The sequence below is a fragment of the Pleurodeles waltl genome, chromosome 2_2, assembly GCF_031143425.1.
Source record: "Pleurodeles waltl isolate 20211129_DDA chromosome 2_2, aPleWal1.hap1.20221129, whole genome shotgun sequence".
Taxonomy (NCBI): Eukaryota; Metazoa; Chordata; class Amphibia; order Caudata; family Salamandridae; genus Pleurodeles; species Pleurodeles waltl.
The window spans coordinates 1042609691-1042632375 of NC_090439.1; positions in this window are offsets into that span (position 1 = coordinate 1042609691).

Below are 22685 nucleotides of genomic sequence, written 5' to 3' on the forward strand. Positions count from 1 at the left end.
TCTGAATTTCGCTTTGTGGGGGTTTGTGGGTGATGTGGGTGGGTGTTTTATATGGTGATGGGTGTGTGGGAGTGGTGTTTGTATGTGTATCAGGTGTGTGTATTTTGGATTGTCCAATGTGGCTGTGTTTTGTAAAGGTGTGGGTATTTTGAGCGCGGCGGTGTGTACCGCCAATGGAATACCGCAGTTGAAAGACCGCCGCGTGGATTGGTGGGTCGTAATGGCATGGGCGTGTTTGTGTTGGCGTGACGGTGGAGGTTTGGTCATCTCCGGTTTATCGCTGACCGCTGATGAGGCGGGCTTCAGTGGATGTCGGGTTTTTGGCGGTTTGGCAGTTGTGGGTCAGAATGACCGTGGCGGTTTACCGCGGCCGCGGCGGGATTATGGCGGTCTTCTGACCGGCGGTAAGTGCCTTTTACCGCCAGGGTCAGAATGACCCCCATAGTTTTAAAGGGGTGAGGTATTCTCTGTGAAGCACATAATAATGTATTACTTTAAAACAAGCATTTAGGGAAAATTTGGGGGCCATCATCCACATCAATGTCCAGTTACCCATCCGAAATAGGCATCCCTATGTCTCCCTTCCATTTGTCCCTCAGTACCACTAGGGGGGCACAGGTATCTACTTTCATCACTACATGCAGGCCCAAAACCAGGCGACTAGTAATGGATGTGTCACAGAGAAAGTCACATCTGGGGAGCCACTTGGGTTCCATGCCACAGCTGCCACAGATCATCCATATGGCAGCCATCAGGGTACCATAGAGTAGAATTTACCCCACAGAAATACCATAATCTGCGTATAGGACTTCAAAAGGTCGTAGCACACTGTTGCTATATAATACAGCTATAGTATTTACTCCTGCTGCTTCCCATTCCAGTAGCCGATGCCCCTCCACCCCCCTGTCTTGGGAATCAGCACCCGCAACAGTAGCGTCGGGGAATATGTTGACCATGTGGATGCCCTAGTAAGGGAACGCATTCAGAAGTCACACAGAATAGTTAAGTCATAGTAGCCTGTGTGGACTACTCGCTTCGGGCTAAGTAGGAGGGTCCAAAGGTCCAGCGAGCCAGGAGGCTCAGTCAGGTGCTATAATCCTGCCCTGGAAACCAGCCCGCAGCCCATTGTAGTTGGGCTGCTAAATAGTATAAGTAAATATTAGGTGCATCCATACTACCATCTGATGTTACACATTGCAGTTTAGCTAAGGCTGAAAGCCGGCAAACTTTGTTCTATATGAGATCCACCAGGATGGAGAAACATCGCAAGCGGGATCACCAATGAGAGTACTGCGAAAAAGTACAGAAGGCAGGGTAGTACCACCATCTTAGTCACTGCTATGCAACCTGCAACTGAAAGGGAAAGGGTCTTCCAGGACCTCCCATTGTGGAGTAGGGCCGTGACTGCCGCTGCAATGTTTATTTCTAAATGTTTGATGTCAGATCTATAGATCTGCAGTCCCAGATAGAGCACCACCATTGGTTCCCACCATGTATCCCCTAGTTGTGGGGGTCTCTCTGTACTGTCGCTGATTGAGAATACATTTGTTTAAGCCAGTTAACCTTAAGACCATAGGCCTCCCCAAAGGACAAAAGGAGGTGGGTTATTTTTGTCATTTCCGTATGCAGACCATGAAGGAGAATCACCATGCTACAGGCATAAAGGGAAATATAATCGGTCATTCCCCGGTAATGAACCCCCACAGATGGTAAGCCACTACGCACCCTACAAGCCAGTAGCTCAGTAGCAAGGGCAAAAAGCAAGGGCGACAATGGGCAACCCTGCCTTGTGCCTCTGCCCACCATGCACTGATCAGAAATAGTGCTTCCTATGTGTATCCTATTTACCTGGTCAGCAAATAACAGAAAGGTCCATGCCCCAAATTGTGGGCCAAGCCCTAAATGAAGCATAACTGCACTGAGAAAGCTCCAGTCCAGGCTGTCAAAGGCTTTCTCTGTATCAATAAACATGCATCCCACCCTGTCTGGGAGTTTTGTGCCCTTTCTGATAAGTGCCAGGATTCAACGAATAGTAAGGCCTGTGCTGCAAACTGGTATGAAACCAGATTGTTCAAGATGAATCAAATTGGTCATATAGGGGAGCAGGTGCTGCACCAGAATTCCACTTAAAATGTTCTAATCCACATTAACCATGGCTAATGGCCGGTATCCGGATACATCTGTAGCAGGCATCCCGGGTTTAAGCTGGGGAACAATGAGGGCCTCTCATAGTGTAGATGGGATCAACCTGGCCATAAGTGCAGCTTTATATAGGTACGCTAAATGGAGGGCAGAAAGGTCCACATAGTTTGCTTAAAACTCCACCGACAGGCCATCCATTCCTGGGACTCTTCATCTTCCCGGGTCAATTGATTCCGTGGGAAAGTGGTGACCCATTCCTCTATTTTGTCAGCTGGCGGGGGAGTTTGCACAGCATGTAGTCGGGAATAGAAATCTGTGAAGGAGGCACTAATGTCTCTCTGAATGTAGAGGTGGGTTCCATCATGGGTGAGTAACTCTAGGATTGGGGATCCACAACAGTAGGGGTTGGCAGCCAGGTCATTAATGGGCCAGAGCTACCCCCCTCAGTGTGTACACACACCATATAGGCCCTGTGGTCAAAGCACTGGAGATGCTCAAACTGTTTCACCACTTTTTCCCTGGCCTCTAATAAGTTGCGCTGCAATAATGGGCTCTCAGGGTGACAACACTCAAGTAGCAATTTCTGTATACCTCCTGAAATGCATCTCCCCAAGAGAATAACCTTGAATGCCTCCTGCTCCACCAGAAGGGAGGAGGCCATGCCAGTGTTCTCCGCCAAATAGTTCTGGATACCTATTCAGATCAAATCCCAAAACCCAGGGTCTTCCAAGGTCGTTGCTCTTAATTTCCAGCTAGGAGTACAAGAGAGTGCCCTCCCCCAATTCAACATCATCAGTAGGGGCTTGTGGTCTGATACAGTGTGGGCAAGATATTCAATAGATGATAGAGCAGTAATACCATTAGGGGAGCAAAGGCATGAGTTGAGCCTCACATGCAGGGAGTATATGGCGGAGTGAAAGGAGTGGTCTCACCCTATGGGATGGTGGTGCACCAGCTATCAATTAGGCCCCAGTGGTCTTGCCGGGCAGGAGAACGTTGGATCACCCAGAACTGAGGGGAGTTGTGGATTGTGGGATCCGAGCGATTTATGTCAATGTTAGCTACACAGTTAAAATCTCCTCCAGCTATGAGTGCCTGTGGTAATAGTGGGGTTAACACTCAGGACATCATGTATATAAATAGAGCCTGGTCTTTGTTGGGGGCATATACATTGACCAGGGGAATACCATTGTCATCTAATTGGCCTGCCAGTACTGAATATCACCCTCCCAAATCCACCAGACTATTGGTAAATTGGAATCTCACTCCATGTTTCACCCATATCAATGTCCCTCATGCAAAGGCTGAATAGAAAGTGTAAATGCCCAGTCCTTGCACCCTCTTACAGAGTGCTGTGCCCTCCACAGCATTTAAGTGGGTTTCATGTAATAAGGTGATATGGATCCCCCTACGTTTTAGGTAAGCCAACACCTTATATCACTTATGCATACTATGCAGGCCCCTGACAATTCCTATTAGAATTTTGTGTTACGATTATCCCCCATTATGAAGCAGCAAAAGTCCAGTCAACCCAAGAGGGAAAGCAACTCCAGGTAGGTGGTCTCTGGGCTAAAACCAAATAGGGAGGGGATGGGAAGGACCAGCCGCATTCAACAATACAACCTTGAGTACAATTAAAACACCCCTTACTTAAGACAGTATGGTAACATCCCCCCATCCAAACTACGAAACCACCACTTACCTAAGTGATTGAAGGGTCAAGTCATATCTATATACTAACTGGCTGGCTGGCGGGAGCAAGATGCAGTACCCCAGCTAGGGGTTGAGAGTCCCGGTGGGGCATCCTGCAAAACAACCCGAACTGAGTACACTAATAAAACCTACAGGGTGTCTTAGATGACTGAAGCGGTATGACATTAAAGGGGTTGGGTCTTCAGTCTGCCCTCGCCCCCTGTATGCATATATAGTAACCAGCTAAATAGGTAGAGCATATTGTCAGGGGACGTAGGAAGAAATGGTCCGGAGGAGAGACACAGCATGCAAAAAGACAATCAAGGAGGTAAATGTTTAGGACCAGGGGTCCAAGACATCAAGCGAAAAGGTCCGCTGTCTGAGGGGTGATCTACGGTGGGGCCAGCTTTTTTGCAAGTTCAGAGTGGCGTCAGAATCTAAGTCTACATCCAGTTCACCAGATGAGTCCCTCTCTACAGACATGAGATGCTCTGGGCTAGGAACTGTAAGTTTAGCAGCCATTTCCAAAGCACTTCTTTTGTCTCATGTATTTGTTCGAAGGAGGGGACACTGGTATTTCCCCATCTATTCTGTGGTTTGCTTCTGGTCTTGTGGGGTCGACCCCAGCGTTTCAGGGTCCAACTCGAGCCAATTCCACACTGCCACTGGTTCCATAAAGAACTTTGGGCCTGATTACAACTTTGGAGGAAGGTGTTAATCCGTCCCAAATGTGACGGATATAACACCAGCCGTATTGCGAGTCCATTATATCCTATGGAACTCGTAATACGGCTGGTGGTATATCCGTCACATTTGGGACGGATTAACACCTCCTCCAAAGTTGTAATCAGGCCCTTTGTGCCCTGTTCGGCAATGACCCCCAACTTTGCAGGGTAAAGCATGGCATATTAAATATTGAGGTCATTAAGTTTTCATCTAGCCTCCAAAATGAGGATCTTTGCTTTTGAAAAGCAACAGTGTAATCGGAAAATAACATTACCCGGCTATTGTCCAACATGACTTCCCCAATGCTCCTGGTAGAACGTAGGATATGGCCCCTGTCCTTAAAGTGGAGAAGACTGCCACTATTGGCTAGGTTGGAGCGCCTGGGGGTGGTGCACGGCCCTGCACTCTATGAGCCCATTCAATTGCAAACAAGGGGGACAAGCCTTCAGGGGCCAGCTTTTCCCATAGCCATGTTTCCAGGAAGACTACAAGGTCCCCACTTGCTGTGTTCTCGGGAATGCCCAACACCATTACATTGTTCCTACAGGGACAGCCCTCAATATATTTGGCTTGTGCTTCAAGGACCTGGATTTGCCCCAGGGCATCGTGCATCTGCGTAGAGAGGGCCTTAGTTACAGGTGTCAGTTTTTGCAATGTAAGTTCCATTCGTGGCAATCCGTTTCCCCTGCTTGCACTGATCCACTCGGAGTAAGCCTAGGTCTATCACCACTGTATAAATCTTGTGTTCATAGGTGTCCTTGGTATCCTTAATGGTTAGTAGGATGAAATCCAGTTTGTCTCATGGAGTCAATGCAGAGTCAGCATGAGAGCAGACACATTCTAGTGGTGCAGCAGGTGCCGCTTGGCCCTGATTCTGGGTATCCTTCCCCCAGCTAGGTGATCACACGAGACACTCCAGGCAGGGTGGGGGGTCCCACAATTCAACACTCCCGGTAAGAGTCACCAAGGTAATAAACTCCGCTCAGACCTCCAAGGGGATGTACGAGGCCCTTTGCTCTTCTCAGGCCAGCCCTCCTTGCTGTGACATGCAGCCAGACCCACATCTGCAGGAGCCAGCCACAGGCACAGGTGAGTTTGGGCAGAGAAAGGATGCAGTCAGCATCTAACTCTCACCCGCAACTGCCTCCTTCTCTGTGCCTGTAGAGGAGCTCCCAGGGCACAGCTTACGGCACAGCGCAGCGCAGTGGGTAGTTGGCATCTTGGGATTGCTTAGTGCGGCCCGCAACTCAGGTGGATTTTGATGGCGACAGGCTAATCTCAGCTAGGTGCGGTTCACAGGGGGGTCCCCAGGATGTGAGGTCAGGATTAGGGTTAGTCGACCTGTGGTTGTGCAGGATGTCATCTGAATTTGGTTGGGTGCAAGGGCCCTGCCAGGAGCACAAAGAGAACACGTCTCACAGCAGCAGGCCACATCCCCCTCAGGGACCACTACCAATTTATATATTTTCTTATATATATGCACTGAACTTTGCACTTAGTTTTGTCTCCTTGTAGAAGAAATATTGTTGTTCCCTGTGCTTTCCTTGTGCATGTTTGGTGCTTGTGCCTGTGTGCATCATACAGGAAGCATTCTAGTGGCTATGGAATGCAGAAGATACCCATTTCATTGTGTTGACGAATGGATTTAGTAATGCCACTTAGGAGGTTTCTGATATCTCAGGTTTTGTTTTTGCAACCTGCCACATTACCACATCATTTAGAGTCAGGATGGGGGGAAAATGTAGTAATACCTCATGTTTCTCATGTATGAGTTTCATAACTTTGCATTTTATTCCTTCACAAATGTTGCCAGTTTTCTCTGGTAATAAATATGTTTGGGAAGAAATCTCACAATGCTCTGATCTGGAAGAATTTATCAATCCAATTCAGATGCAATGCGGCAGTACCTAACATGAGGCCCTTAGTGCAAAGGCTTTCACTGCAGTACTGAAATCACGGAACAATGGAGCCTTTGGGAAACAAGCCCTGTCTCAATACATTTATTAGACATGTGCTGTTTCAACAACTCTTCTGAGGACTACCTCCAATTACAAAAGAACCATCTGAGCGTAAACACAAGTTACACAGCTTCTCTGTACATTGAATGGGCCATTTTATTAATTTCCATATTACATCACTGAGAAACTCTATATTGAGACACTAAGGTCCTCATTTTGACATTGGCGCTCTTTTACAAAGACAGCCAATGTCACGCCTGCCAAATGACCGCTGTATTATGGCTGCTGGCTGCTCTCTGCCACTGTTAGGTGGGGAAGCAGCCAGCAGCCATACTGGTGGTCGGCGGTCTAGTGGAGGTTGCTCCACCGCCACTGCCATGTCACCACAGCACCACCTGCTGTATTACATCACTGTAAACTGTGTGGCAATGTTATGGTGACAGGGCTCTGGCGGTGGATCAAGCGCCATGGACCCCGTTCCTTCCCAGACGACCAGCAGTTAAGGTGATCGACCAATGGGGGGGTGTTGAGTGTAGTGTGCGTGAATGGGGGTGTGTATTTGTTTGAATGAAGGGGATGGGGGGTGTTGTGTGTGTTTGTGTGCGTGTGTATGCAAGTGTATATGTGCTTGTGTGAATACATGTATGTGGGGGGAGAGAGGGCATCATGGTCGTGTGTGCATGTGTGTGTCAATGAGTGTGCGTGTTTGTGTGCGTGTATGTATGTATGATGCCTGTCTGCGTGGATGTACCGGGGGCGGGAGGGTACAGAATGGGGATCAGGGGTGTGGGGGGCTTAGAATGGGGATCGGGGTGGGGGTGTCACTGCTTGGGGGGAGTTGGAGTCTTCTGATGGGGTCAGGTGGTGGGGGGAGGATCCTACCAGGGGGGGTTGGGGAGTCCTGCAGTGGCGACAGGAATGAGTATTCCTGTCACCAGTATCATTACCGCCAGGGGTTCCATGGCAGGGCTGCCGCCATGGAATCCCTGCCAGTAAGGATACTCAAAATACTGCAGGTGGTGTTAGGTGGACCGCCGGGTCGAAGGAATCAAGAAGCAAAGGTTGCAGTACTCTCTACTACATTGCTTGGAATTTAGGATAGCACAGCAACAGTAGTCAAAATAATGCATGCTTTGGAGTCAAAACCTTATAAAGGAATAGCTGTACAGATGTCATCTTTGATATTTTCTAATCCCATTTGTAGCATTTCATTCCACACAAAACTATTCCTAATCAATATTATGGGGGTCATTACAACCCTGGCGGACGGTGTTAAAGCGGCTGTATGACCGTCAACAGGCCGGCGGTAAAACTTTTGGAATTATGACCGTGGGGGAAACCGCCAACATAGACAGACACTTTAACACTCCGACCGCCACGGCGGTACAAACAAACAGCGCGGCGGTCACCGCCAACAGACAGGGCGGAGGACAATGTACCGCCCACACTATTATGACAGGCCAATCCGCCACCTTTTCCGGGCCGGATTCACCGCGGATAAAAACACGGCGGAAACAGGAATTTCGAAGGAAAAACGCTCACCTCTACACACTCCACGAGGAAGGAGGACACCATGGAGCCGGAACTTCATATTCTTCCTGCGATAGTCTTCTTGCTCCTGTACCAGGAGCACCAACGCCGGCGGCGAAGACCACGGTGAGTACTGCACCTCCGACACAGGGGAGGGAAAAAACAGGGACACACACACCCAACACCCCCACCCCCACCCCCACCCTCACCCACTACAACACACACACCACTGCATATCTAAACATTACAGTTACACCACCCAACCCCCTCCGGAAGAATGCAAAGACAAAAGGAAATGAGTATAACCATTGTAATATATCAAAATTCAGTAAGCAAATATGTACATATATACACTATAAACAAAATATAAACCAAGATTAGTAGTCCAGGTACTGCACCATTCATAGTCCGTGGACCACTGGGCCCAAAATGCATGGGCGAGGCCCACAAACGATACCAGATCAAAACAGAGAGAACACTACAGGGGCATTAGATAGAAATACAACAGGCACCTCAGGGGGAAGGGAAGGGGGAGGCACCTCAGCCAGATGAGTGCACGACGCCAGATCCACGAGGGGGCTCCATGCCCATTGATGTATCCTGGGGAGTGCAAAGCCACAGTCTCTCAAGTCTCTCCAGTGGGTGGTTTGCCCACTGCCATATCCTGGGGAGTGCAAAGCCACAGTCTCTCAAGTCTCTCCAGTGGGTGGGTTGCCCACTGCATTATCCTGAGGAGTGCAAAGCCACAGTCTCTCAAGTCTCTCCAGTGGGTGGTTTGCCCACTGATCAATCCTGGGGAGTGCAAAGCCACAGTCTCTCAAGTCTCTACAGTGGGTGGTTTGCCCACTGCTGCATCCTGGGGAGTGCAAAGCCACAGTCTCTCAAGTCTCTACAGTGGGTGGTTTGCCCACTGCTGCATCCTGTGGAGTGCAAAGCCACAGTCTCTCAAGTGGATAACAGTCTCCACTGGTTCTGGGGGGGTACTGGTGCCCAGAGTGCTTCATCCTGCCAAGGACAGACGGAGTGGATGCATGTCTCCACTGGTTCTGGAGGGGGACTGGTGCCCAGAGTGCTTCATCCTGCCAAGGACAGAGGTAGTGAATGTGATACTCCACTGGTTCTGGAGGGGGCTTTGTGCCCAGAGTGCTTCATCCTGCCAAGGACAGACGTAGTGGATGCATGTCTCCACTGGTTCTGGAGGGGGACTGGTGCCCAGAGTGCTTCATCCTGCCAAGGACAGATGTAGTGAATGCATGTCTCCACTGATTCTGGAGGGGGACTGGTGCCCAGAGTGCTTCATCCTGCCAAGGACAGAGGTAGTGGATGTGATACTCCACTGGTTCTGGAGGGGGCTTTGTGCCCAGAGTGCTTCATCCTGCCAGGACAGAGGTAGTGGATGTGATACTCCACTGTTTCTGGAGGGGGCTTTGTGCCCAGAGTGCTTCATCCTGCCAAGGACAGACGTAATGGATGCATGTCTCCACTGGTTCTGGAGGGGGACTGGTGCCCAGAGTGCTTCATCCTGCCAAGGACAGACGTAGTGGATGCATGTCTCCACTTGTTCTGGAGGGGGACTGGTGCCCAGAGTGCTTCATCCTGCCAAGGACAGAGGTAGTGGATGTGATACTCCACTGGTTCTGGAGGGGGCTTTGTGCCCAGTGTGCTTCATCCTGCCAAGGACAGACGTAGTGGATGCATGTCTCCACTGGTTCTGGAGAGGGACTGGTGCCCAGAGTGCTTCATCCTGCCAAGGACAGACGTGGTGGATGCATGTCTCCACTGGTTCTGGAGGGGGACTGGTGCCCAGAATACATCACTCACCCCATGACGGTCCCTGTTGCGTCAGTGCCCCTGCCGCTCATGGGCTAGCGGTGCTTGAGTTGGCGGTGCTTGCCCTGTTCAGCGGTGATTGACTTGGCGGTGCTTGCCCTGTTCAGCGGTGCTTGACTTGGCGGTCCTTGCCCTGTTCAGCGGTCCTTGCCCTGTTCAGCGGTGCTTGACTTGGCGGTGCTTGCCCTGTTCAGCGGTGCTTGACTTGGCGGTCCTTGCCCTGTTCAGCGGTCCTTGCCCTGTTCAGAGGTGCTTGACTTGGCGGTGCTTGCCCTGTTCAGCGGTGCTTGCCCTGTTCAGTGGTGCTTGACTTGGCGGTTTCTGCCCTGTTCAGCGGTGCTTGACTTGGCGTTCCTTGCCCTGTTCAGCGGTCCTTGCCCTGTTCAGAGGTGCTTGACTTGGCAGTGCTTGCCCTGTTCAGCGGTGCTTGCCCTGTTCAGTGGTGCTTGACTTGGCGGTTTCTGCCCTGTTCAGCGGTGCTTAACTTGGCGGTCCTTGCCCTGTTCAGCGGTCCTTGCCCTGTTCAGCGGTGCTTGACTTGGCGGTCCTTGCCCTGTTCAGCGGTGCGTGCCCTGTTCAGCGGTGCTTGCCTTGGCAGTCCTTTCCCTGTTCAGCGGTGCTTGACTTGGCGGTCCTTGCCCTGTTCAGCGGTCCTTGCCCTGTTCAGCGGTGCTTGACTTGGTGGTCCTTGCCCTGTTCAGCGGTGCTTGCCTTGTTCAGCAGTGCTTGACTTGGCGGTCCTTGCCCTGTTCAGCGGTCCTTGCCCTGTTCAGCGGTGCTTGACTTGGCGGTCCTTCATTGGGCAGCTGGGCTGTGGCTGGCGGGGGGCCCTCCTGGGCAGCTGGGCTGTGGCTGGCGGGGCCCTCCTGGGCAGCGACGATGGGGCTGGCGGTGGCCTCCTGGGCAGCGACGATGGGGCTGGTGGTGGCCTCCTGGGCAGCGACGATGGGGCTGGCGGGGCCCTCCTGTCCAGCGGGGATGATGGCGGTCTTCTCCCCCGTGCTGCTCCTCCCAGACTTGCCAGGTTTCTTCTGGCCCTTCCCCACCTTGGGAGGAGTCACAGCTGAGTCCACACTCCCCCCGGGACCCCTGGGTGCTGCTTGGGTGGCTGGAGTCTTCCCCCTCTCCCGCCGGGCACTGGCCAACTTCTGGTGCTTCAGAGGGGGGGACTGGCTGTGCTGTGGCTCCGTGACACACTGGCTGTCCTGGTGTCCGGTGCACTCCACATACCTGTGACAACAGGCACCACTGGTCCCGTAGATTTTGTGGCTGAGGTGCTAGTTCGGGACCTATGAGTTGGACGGGGGGTGGTGGGAAATAGGTTAAGGGTGGACAGGAAAAGTTGTTTGGAGACACTGGGACGGGTAGCTGGATGGGGTTTGGGAGTGGAGGAAGAGGTGGTGGTTGTAGGAGGTGTAAGTTTTGTGGTTTTGGGTGCAGGTGCATGCGCTGGAGGCTGTTGTGAGGTGGATGTATGTTGGGTGGGTGTGTGCCTGCGTTTGTGTATCTTCGGAGGGGGTGTCACAGACACACTGGGAGAGGACACAGGGGACGTGTGAATGGTAGTGGGGGTGGTGACTGCATGTGAGCGGGGTGTGCTGGTGGGTGTGCTGGTGCGGGACGTAGTGGCTGTAGAGGTAGTGCATGCAGGTGTGAGTGTAGACGAGACTGGAAGGGAGGAGGGAGACGAGGAGGAGGGGGACACAGTGGAGGCAGTGGATGTTGGTGTGTCTGTATGTGTGTGATGCTTGCGTGAGTGCCTGTGGGATGTGTGGTGCTTATGTTGCCTGAGCTTCCCTTGTGTGGTGAGGTGTGTGCAGGCTGGTCTGATGGTGTGCTTGGGATAGGCAGAGGTACAGGGGATTGGGTCTGGCTGGAGGAAGTTGGAGGGGGGAGGCTAGACACAGGGACAATGGCTGCCATCAGTGCTGAGGCTAGAGTTTGAAAGGTTCGGTGAAGGGCCGCCTGACCAGAATGAATGCCCTCCAGGAATGCATTGGTTTGTTGCAACTCCCTTTCTACACCCTGGATGGCATTCAAAATGGTAGACTGCCCAACAGTGAGTGACCTGAGGAGGTCAATGGCCTCCTCACTGAGGGCAGCAAAGGTGACAGGGGCAGGGGCTGAGGTGCCTGGGGCAAAGGTGATGCCCACCCTCCTGGGTGAGCGGGCACGGGGTGAAGGCCGAGGGGCTGCTGGGAGGGCGTGCTGGTAGGGGGGGTGGCGGCTGTACCTGTAGAAGTGGGGGGCACAGATGTTGCCGCCACCACAAGGGAGCTCCCATCGGAGGACGAGTCCGTGTCGCTGGTTTCAGCTCCTGTCACCGCCGTGGTGCTCCCCTCGCCCTCCGTCCCACTGGTGTATTCAGAGTCCGTAGTGTGACCCTCCATGGCCATGTGGGATGCAGCTCCCTCGTGCTCCGGTGCCACTGCTCCTCCGCCTGATGATGCTAATGCACACAAGAATAGGGAGACCGCAAAAAGGGGGGGGGGGAAACAGAAGAAAGACATGTTGAGTGCATGGCTTACCGCTACCGTTGGCGGACAAGACAGACACAGAAGCCCCCTGCACTACGTCGCGCTGTTGGGCTCTACAGTGCAATTCCTGGGAAATGGCCTACAGGCAATGGACGACATATGCACACATAGATGACACAGGTGCATGAATAGCTGTAGTTGGCACTCTACAGAGGTGGGGTGGGGGGCCACAGGGCCATGCCTTACGAAGGGGCCTAGCCTACGGAACTCACCCTGGCCTAGGGAAATCCACAGCCCTCCTCCCCCACCCAGACCCCTCCCAGGCGCGCAAAGTCAGCTGAATGAGAATGAACTCACCCCCTTGTGTCTGCTGTGATGCCCTCAAGCGTCAGAAAAACAACAAAAAAGGGGGCAAAAAGATGGGATATTTGGAGACAGGGCTCCTGGTCCCGTGTGTGAAGCTCCCAGAACAGTACAAAACAAAAATTGCACACACGGTTCCAAAAAAGAAGGTTTCTTTTAGACCAAAAGGTTCTGCTTACCAAGGGAAACAGATTATTCTTTTGAAGCACGAGCCCTCACTCACCTACCGGTGACATGCTTCATCATAGGGCTGTGCCCCTCGTCAGGCTGGCGCTGCAATGCCTGACGGGCCCCGCGTGGGGGCTCTTTGCCGGAGATCTTTTGAAGGAAAATGTACAGCCGGTCAAAAAAAAAAATTATTCGAGGATTGGTATAGTAATGGTTAAAAATACCTAGAGGTAGGACATGTCTGGAAACACATGTTACTTTTGTTAACAACCATTCCTTTTGACACATGTTTCTTTTAGTCTCATAGGCTTTGTTCTCCCTAACATGGGAGGTCCAAGCGTTTAAAGGATTAGGTACGTCTTTGAGGTCCTGACGAATCGCGTAAGATCATTTATTGACTATAAATTAGCGAGAAACATGTTGACCTATGATGTAGAGTAACACAGGGGATCCTGTGTTTACCTGTTTTGTTTCTACTACTCCCCATTGTGAGAGTTAGCAGCTGTAATTGGAAATTCTTCTTTTTATGGGGAGTGTAGACATTATTTTACTATATCCCTATCTATTGTTTTTAATCTCGCCAGAGGTACCAATATTGAATTAAATTTTTGATCATATCCTACCTCTAGGTATTTTTAACCATTACTATACCAATCCTCGAATAAAAAATTTTTTTGACCGGCTGTACATTTTCCTTCAAAAGATCTCCGGCAAAGAGCCCCCACGCGGGGCCCGTCAGGCATTGCAGCGCCAGCCTGACGAGGGGCAATGCCCTCAAGCGCCCATCCAACTCCGGGTAGGCCACCGCCATGATCCGGAACATCAGGGGGGTCATGGTTCGACGGGCACCCCTCCCACGTTGGGAGGCCATCCCCAGCTGAGCCTCTGCCGTCTTCTTGCTCCAGCGGCGAATGTCCTCCCATTTTTTCCGGCAGTGGGTGCTCCGTCTGTGGTGGACCCCCAGGGTCCGGACATCCTTGGCAATGGTACTCCAAATATCCTTCTTCTGGTGGGCGCTGACCTACATGAAATGTACAGGGGAAGAAGAGAAGTCATTACCAACTGCGCCGTCAAAGTGAGTGGCCCCCATCCCTACCCTTGCCATGTGGCACATGCACCCACCATCTTTCATGCACTCAGAACTCTGCCCCTTTCCTTCTTACAACCAGCCCTCTCCACACAGGCATGGCCCATACAACATGCTCCCTGTGTACTTACCTGTTGGTCTGGAGGACCGTAGAGTAGCGTGTACTGGGGGAGGACCCCATCGACAAGCTTCTCCAGCACCTCCGATGTGAAGGCATGGGCCCTTTCCCCAGACGCACAAGCCATTGTCTCTTCCAGACCGAGGTCACAGCAGCACGTGCAGTGTAGGTCCTCTCCTGTCGAAGATCAGGTATTGAGTGATTCAACAGATAGAAAATGGCGGTCATGTCCACGGTGGTCACGTCTGCGGTGGTGCGTGCCATCACCGCCGGCGTACATCGTCATTGGCTCCTGGGACCCATAGGGTCCAATGTTAACCAATGCAGCATTGCGCCGCGGTCTTCGACCGCCTACCGCGACGGTGTACAACGCCAGCGCAGTTACCTCACATCCCATTGTCCCAGTTTAGAGGTCAGGAAGCCGCCATTTCAGGGGCCCACATGGCCTAATTTCCAACTGCGTCACACATACCTAGGCCTACTCTCAACACACATACAGGCCATTTTTTGTGTATGAATGGTGTTCTGTGTAGACTGTGGGTACATACCTCTGAGATGTTTGACTCTGTGCTCGCTGTTGTCCTTCATAGGCACCGTCCGCTGGGACATGTGAGGAGATGGCAGAATCCTCCGGTGTACCGACCGCTGGTGGACCTGTCGACAATGGAGGAAAGAAATTTGATTATCACCTACAGGTTTGACCGTGCCACAATCCAGGAACTGTGTACACAGTTGGAGCCTGACCTGATGTCAGCAATCTGCCATCCCACAGGAATCCCCCCTCAAGTGCAGGTGCTATCAGTGCTCCATTTCCTTGCAAGTAGGTCTTTTCAAACAACTGTGGCCATGGCATCAGGGAAGTCCCAGCCTATGTTTTCCAATGTATTGTCCAGAGTGTTGTCTGCCCTGCTGAAACACATGCAGAGCCACATCGTTTTCCCTCAGGTGGAGGATTTGCCTACAGTGAAAGGTGACTTCTATGCCCTTGGACATATCCCCAACATCATAGGTGCCATTGATGGGACCCATGTGGCTTTGGTCCCCCCCCACAGGAGTGAACAGGTGTACAGAAACCGGAAGAGTTATCATTCCATGAATGTACAGATGGTATGTTTGGCAGACCAGTACATCTCCCATGTGAATGCCATGTTCCCTGGCTCAGTGCATGACGCCTACATCATGCGGAATAGCAGCATCCCTTATGTGATGAGTCAACTCCAGAGGCACCGTGTGTGGCTATAAGGTTGCTCTGGTTACCCCAATCTGTCATGGCTACTGACCCCAGTGAGGAATCCCAGGACAAGGGCAGAGGAACGCTACAATGTTGCCCATGGGCGAACTAGGAGGGTGATCGAGCGGACCTTCGGCCTCCTGAAGGCAAGGTTCAGGTGCCTCCATATGACAGGTGGATCCCCATTCTACTCACCAAAGAAGGTGTGCCAGATCATTGTGGCCTGCTGTATGCTTCATAACTTGGCTTTGCGACGACAGGTGCCTTTTCTGCAGGAGGATGGTCCAGATGGCGGTGTTGTGGCAGCTGTGGAGCCTGTGGACAGTGATGAGGAGGAAGCAGAGGAAGAAGACATGCAGAACAGGGACTCAGTCATCCAGCAATATTTCCAGTGAAACACAGGTGAGAATACATTCCTGCCTACTAAATGTACTTTTACACTTCTACCTCTATCCTGTCTGTCGATTTCACCCAGTGTATGGTCACTGAGTTGTCACTTTCCCTTACGGTTTCACAGGTGTGGGTCCCAACGTGTGTCATCTGCTTAGATTCCTCAAGGACTGGAGCTGTGTGACATAGGTATGTTGACATTACTATTTCCTGAACATTTTATCACTGTAATTGCAAATACACTATTTCGAAATCACAGACAGACTCCAGATCTTTTGGTGCTGTAGGTGTGTTTAATACAAAATTTTGGAGGGGGAAGTTAAATGGTGAGGGGTGATGGCGAAGGAGTGTCCATGGCAGAGTCCAGTCTATTAGTCTCACAGGTGCATTGCCCATATGGGCATAGGAAGTGGAGCTGGGGCAGTTTCAATATGGACAGGGTGACAAAGTGGGACAGTGGGATGACAATCAGGGTGGTCTTATTTCTTGCGGGGGTCTTGGCATCGTGCTTTGTCTTGTTCTTGGATCTTAGGGACCATTTGCGGGGTGGTTCTCCCTCTGCAGGGGGTGGGGTGCTGGTGTGGTGGTCCTGTGGCGGGGCGTCCTGACCACTAGCACCGGCGGAGGTGGTGGGCAGTTCATCGTCCATGCTAGTGTCAGGGGCCCCTTGGAGTGCCAGAGTGTCCCTCCTGGTGTTGAGTACTTCCTTCAGCACCCCTACGATAGTGCCCAGGGCGGAGCTGATGGTTCTGAGTTCCTCCCTGAACCCCAAATACTGTTCCTTCTGTATGCGCTGGGTCTCCTGAAACTTGGCCAGTACCGTTGCCATTGTCTCCTGGGAGTGGTGGTATGCTCCCATGATGGAGGAGAGGGCCTCGTGGAGAGTGGGTTTCCTTGGCCTGTCCACCCCCTGTCGCACAGCAGCCCTCCCAGTTCCCCATGTGTTCCTGGGCCTCCGTCCCCTGGACCGTGTGCCCACTGCCACTGCCCCAGGTCCCTGTTGTTGTTGGGGTGGTGGGTTATCCTGGGTTCCCTGTAGTGGTGGACACACAGCTGATTGACGTGTCCTGGGGATGGAGGTATGGGCCCACTGGGTGGGTGCTGTGCTGGTGTTTCCAGAGGGGGGAAGGTCTGTGGTGGCCTGTGCCTGTGTGAGGGGAACCGACTGTCCCGAGGCCCACGATGGTCCGGGCTGGTCATCTAGATCCAGGTGGACAGAGGTGCTGTCATCACTGTGGGCCTCTTCTGTGGGTGGAGTGGAGATGTCTGGACCCTCCTGTCTGGTGACGTTGGGTAGTGGTCCTGCAGGGGTGGAAAGGCATGATTATTGCATCTGTGTGTGTCATAGTGTGCAATGAGTGGGTGAGCGTGTACCCCAGTGCTGGCATTCCTGTGTGGGGGCTTGTGTGATGATGGTTTAGGGGGGTGTATGGGTATGTGCAGTGGGCAGGCTTTAGTGATGGGTGTCCATGATGCGTTGGTGTTGCATGCAGGGCTTGGTATGGGTGGTTTGTGATATTGGGACATTTGTGAGGAGTTGGAGTGATAGGGGTGGGGGTATGTGATAGCATGCAGGTAGGATGGGGGATATGGTAGTTAAAGGTTTGACTTACCAGAGTCCATTCCTCCACCGACTCCTGCGAGGCCCTCAGGATGCAGAATCGCCAAGACCTGCTCCTCCCATGTTGTTAGTTGTGGGTGAGGAGGTGGGGGTCCGCCGCCAGTCCGCTAAACCGCCTGGTGGTGTCTTGAGACCACGGAACGCACCTTCCCCCGTAGGTCGTTCCACCTCTTCCTGATGTCCTCCTGATTTCTTGGGTGTTGTCCCACTGCGTTGACCATGTCGACTATTCTTCACCATAGCTCCATCTTCCTTGCAATTGAGGTGTGCTGCACCTGTGATCCAAATAGCTGTGGCTCTACCCGGATGATTTCCTCCACCATGACCCTGAGCTCCTCCTCTGAGAACCTGGGGTGTCTTTGCCGTGCCATGGGGTGGTGTAGGTGATGTGTGGGGTGGTGTGTGTGGTGACAAGTGTGGTGATATGTAGTGGTGTGTGGTGTTTTGTGCGTGGAAGTTGTGTGGGTGATGGTGTTGTGTGCCTGTGGATGCCAGTTTGTGGATGGTGGTGTCTCTCTCTGGCCTTCTCTCTGTCATAGTGGTCGTAGGGGTTTGTGGGTGATGTGGGTGTGTGTTTTATATTGTATTGGGTGTGTGGGAGTGGTGTGTGTATGTGTATCAGCTGTGTGTATTTGGAATTGTCCAATGTGGCTGTGTTTTGTAAGAGTGTGTGTATTTTGAGCGCGGCGGTGTGTGCCGCCAATGGAATACCGCGGTTGAAAGACCACCGCGTGGATTCGTGTGTCGTAATAGTGTGGGCGTATTTCTGTTTGCGTGACGGTGAAGGTTTTTTTTTCGCCACTTTATCACTGACCTTTGGTGTGGCGGACTTGTGTGGGTGTCTGAATTTTGTCACATTCCGCGATGTGGGTCATAATAGCTGTGGCGGAATTCCACGGCGGTGTGTTGGCGGTCTTCTGCACGGCGGTAAGCGGCTTTTACCGCCAATGTTGTAATGACCGCCTATATGTTTTCTCTGCAAAGTGTTTTTTACAAACTTTGCATATAATTATGCAAGCCCAATAAATTACCTGATTTCATCCTTTCATGTAGGGGAGGGAGCATCTCTTATGAATTCTATAATCTTCGTTTTAGGAAAAAGTCCCTTCTCATCTATCTTACGTCCCAGATATGTTACAAACTGCCTACAAAATGTGTTCTTGTCTAACTCTGCAATTAACCCATGTTCTCTGAGTTTTCCTAAAACCTTGTATAATTTGCTATCATGATTGTCTTTACTTTTCCCTATGATCAAAATATCATTCTGGAAGTAGGCTAATTCCGGGATGTCCTCCAAGAGCTTGTGCATCAACCTTTGGAAGACCGTGGCAGCTGACGCCAAACCAAAAGGCATGCAGACAAATCGGAAACAACCCACAGGTGTGATAAAAGCTGTCAGATTCTTACATTCTGTGTGTAATGCCACCTGGTGCTATGCTGAAGTTAAATCAATTGAAGAAAACCATGTAACTCCTATAGATTTGGCAAGTAATTCAGAAATCTTAGGCAAAGGAAATTTGTCCACTGTAATGTTTCAATTTAAATCTCTATGATCTATGCATAGCCTTTTCTTTCTGTTAGCCTTCTTAGTCACAACCGGTAGTGCAACCCACTCCGTACACTCTATAGGTTCAATAATACCTTTCCTTTCTAGAGTTTCCAACTCCCTGGCCATCTCAATCTTAATGAAATGTTCCTGATCTTATGAGAAACCAGTACTGCAACTTCCTTCAACACTATTTTGTGTACAAAGTTCTTTTAATTACCAACTCGTCCTGAAATCACTTCAGGAAAATCTCCTTTTAATTTTGCAGCAAGAGCTTGTTCAAATTCATCTAACATAAGCACTTGATCCACACTGTTCAGATTCAGCACTTTGTTTAAATCTTTTTGATCCATGCATCATAAAATGGAAGGTCCTACATTGGCCACATATAATTTATTAAATATTAAACTCAAAAGGTAACACACAGTACCCCAACATAGGAATTCCTTCACCTATGAATGTAACTTGATGAATGTCTGTGTCTCTTAGGTATTCACCTAATAAATCACATATTTTCCTATTGATGATAGTGTTGGGTGAGCCAGAGTCGGCTACAATAACGATCACAACCCCATCTATGGTCATGTTGCACACCGTTTGTTTTTAGATGCCATGTTTAGATTTAATGCAGATCAATCCCCACATGGCACTTCTTCAGCATCATTCTCATAGTCTTTGTCTGACTGTTGAGACTCCGATATCAAATCAAATCAATTTCACACTTTGAGTTTTCTTCTTCCTCTTTCTACACACTTTAGCGTAATATCAAATAACTCCTCAAAATAAACATCTGACCTTAAGGACAGGACAATTCTTACCTCTTGCAAGGTGACCCTTACTACCACACCTAAAATAACTTACTTTTTTATTTTTGTATGTCCCTTTGTTGTTATGTTTTGTACTGTCACTACCCTTGGCTTTGTTGCTGTGTATACTAGAAACTTTGTAAACTGCTTCTTTTTCATTAGTCTTCTCAAATGTTGAAGATATAGAATTTGTAGCCTCCTCAGCACATCTTTTTGATAGTTCACTTTTCTTGACAAAAGTGATAATATCCTTAAAAGAAGAATTACCATTAACCCAAAGCCTGTCTTGTAAGCTATCATCATTAGTGTGTATGATAATTTGATCATGGATGAATTCATCATGCAACATGCCAACCTTACAAGATACCACAACATTTACCTTTATTAGCTTCAGATTTCCCTTGTTTTCTTTATAAGAAATTGAACCTGTCAATCACCGCACATACAGCAGGCTGATAATAGCCAACAAGGTCTTCTACTGCATTAAGGAAAGCATCCTATTCGCGCCCAGACCTGGTCTTTGTCTCCATCTGGTAAAAAACACGTAACCCCACTGAACCAAGGCTGTGTAAAAGAATGTTCTTCTTCCTGGAATCAGAAAATTCTTCTGACCCCTCTTCTTCAATGGCAGATTTGTGATTTAATAAGTACTCCTTCCACTCCAGCCATTTCATATGGGGTTCACCAGGACATGGCAAAAAGGAGAGGGGGGAGTAAGTGAAAATGTTTGTGTGCACATGACCACCACAAGTTTGATAGATGTAATGTCAAAAATTATTTCATCAAAAATGCTAAGACCTATATAGAAGTACTTTGTACATAAACAGTATAAAGTTCTCTCAAGTCTTTGGATTCCTAACACACCACAAGGATGTAATTTACTACTCCAAATTTACCAGAGACGTTGACATGCAAAAATCGGTGTTGATATGTCTAATTTTGATGAAATACAAGATGCACAATCCAATTCTGCTTTTTAGAGGGTGTGTGTGTTACTGCAGATGTTAGACCAGTTGAGTAGGTCTATATTGAAATAATTAGGTTAAAACGTTGTACACAGACGGTGAGTTGAACAATATTAAAATGCAATCCCGCAGTGAATGCAGTTGCAAACATAGGCCCATATTTATACTTTTTTAGCGCCACTTTTGCATCATTTTTTTACTCAAAATCAGCACAAACTTACAAAATACAATTGTATTTTGGAAGTTTACACTGCTTTTGCGTCAGAAAATGACACAAACGAGGCACTAAAAAAGTATAAATATGGGCCATAGTGTTATTTATTAATATGGCAAGGTATACAGGTGTGTGTGTGTCACTGTAATGTAACTGCAACACTAATCTCAAAATATACTCAATACGCTGTGCAACTCTACATTTAATAATGTTAAACACACTGGGGAATGTGTGTCTTATCCTTAAAATAGCCGCTGACGTAACATGAGATTGACTCCTCTCAAGATGGCGATATACGTAGTGAAGTGGCATGTAATATGGTGGCAGAAGAACATCTGTACTGCGCACCCACAACAAAACACAAGCGTTCTTCAGTGTTTAGCATGCCTATTCTTGTGCTTCATGCCTGTGCCTCAAGTGCTCGGCCTCCACGCTGCTTCCCTTAAGATTGCAGCTGACAAGGCGATTAAGCAGCATTAAAAAAATCGGCCACATAAGTTGCTAGCTCGTTCACTGTCCAGCCCACTTTCCCCGTGTCACTGACATTCATAATGACAGCTTCCAGGAACCAGCAGTATATTGAATTATAGCGCCCATAGCAGTCCCGTTTCTTAAAGGTTGAAGATAGGTGTGTCCTCAGATCATCACCAATTTGTAGTGAGGAGGCATATGAATGAAGTGATTAGAAGTAGTTGTTGGACTTTTTTGTTTATGCAGGGTCATCCCCAATCTTTTTGCCTCCTGCCTCCTATTTTTTCTGACCTGTTGGCTTTTGAACTCTGAGCGCTTTACCACTGCTAACCAGTGATAAAGTGCATATGATCTCTGTGTAAATTGTATGTAATTGGTTTATCCATGATTGACATATTTGATTTACTAGTAAGTCCCTAGTAAAGTGCTTTACAGGTGCCAGGGCCTGTAAATCAAATGCTGCTAGTGGGGCTGCAGCACTGGTTGTGCCACCCACATAAGTAGCTCTGTAATCATGTCTCAGACCTGCCACTGCAGTGTCTGTGTGTGCAGTTTTAACTGTGAAATCGACTTGGCAAGTGCACCCACTTGCCAGGCCTAAACCTTCCCTTTTCTTACATGTCAGACACCCCTGAGGTAGACCCTAGGTAGCCCCAAGGGCAGGGTGTAGTGTATGGTTAAAGTAGGACATATAGGCGGTCATTCCGACCGTGGCGGTCGGCGGTGAAGCGGCGGTAAGACCGCCAACAGGCTGGCGGTCTTTTTTCATGAATTCTGACCATGGCGGTTACCGCCATGGCCAGCCGCCGCTTCACCGTTCCGACCGCCACTGCGGTAACGACCGCCGGGCTGGAGACCTGGGTCTCCAGCCCGGCCGTCATCACATATCGCCGGCGGGATTCCAACCCGCCGGACCCCGGCTTACTGCCATGGATTTCATGTTGTTTGGGACCGCTATGAAATCCATGGCGGAAAGCACTATCAGTGCCAGGGAATCCTTTCCCTGGCACTGATAGGGGTCTCCCCCACCCCCAACCCCCACCCGACTCCCTACCCTACCCCCCCACCACCCCTGCCACCCCCAAAAGGTTGCAGGACCCCCCTCCCCAACCCGATCCCCAACATATACACACACATACACGCACGCATTCATGTACGCACTCATGCACATACACACACACCCCCGCATTCATGCACGCACTCATGCACATACACCCCCCCGCATTCATGCACGCACCCATGCACATACACACACACACCCCGCATTCATGCACGCACTCACATGCCCCCTCAACATACACACATGCACACCCCCATACACGCACACAACTCACAACACCCCTCCACCCC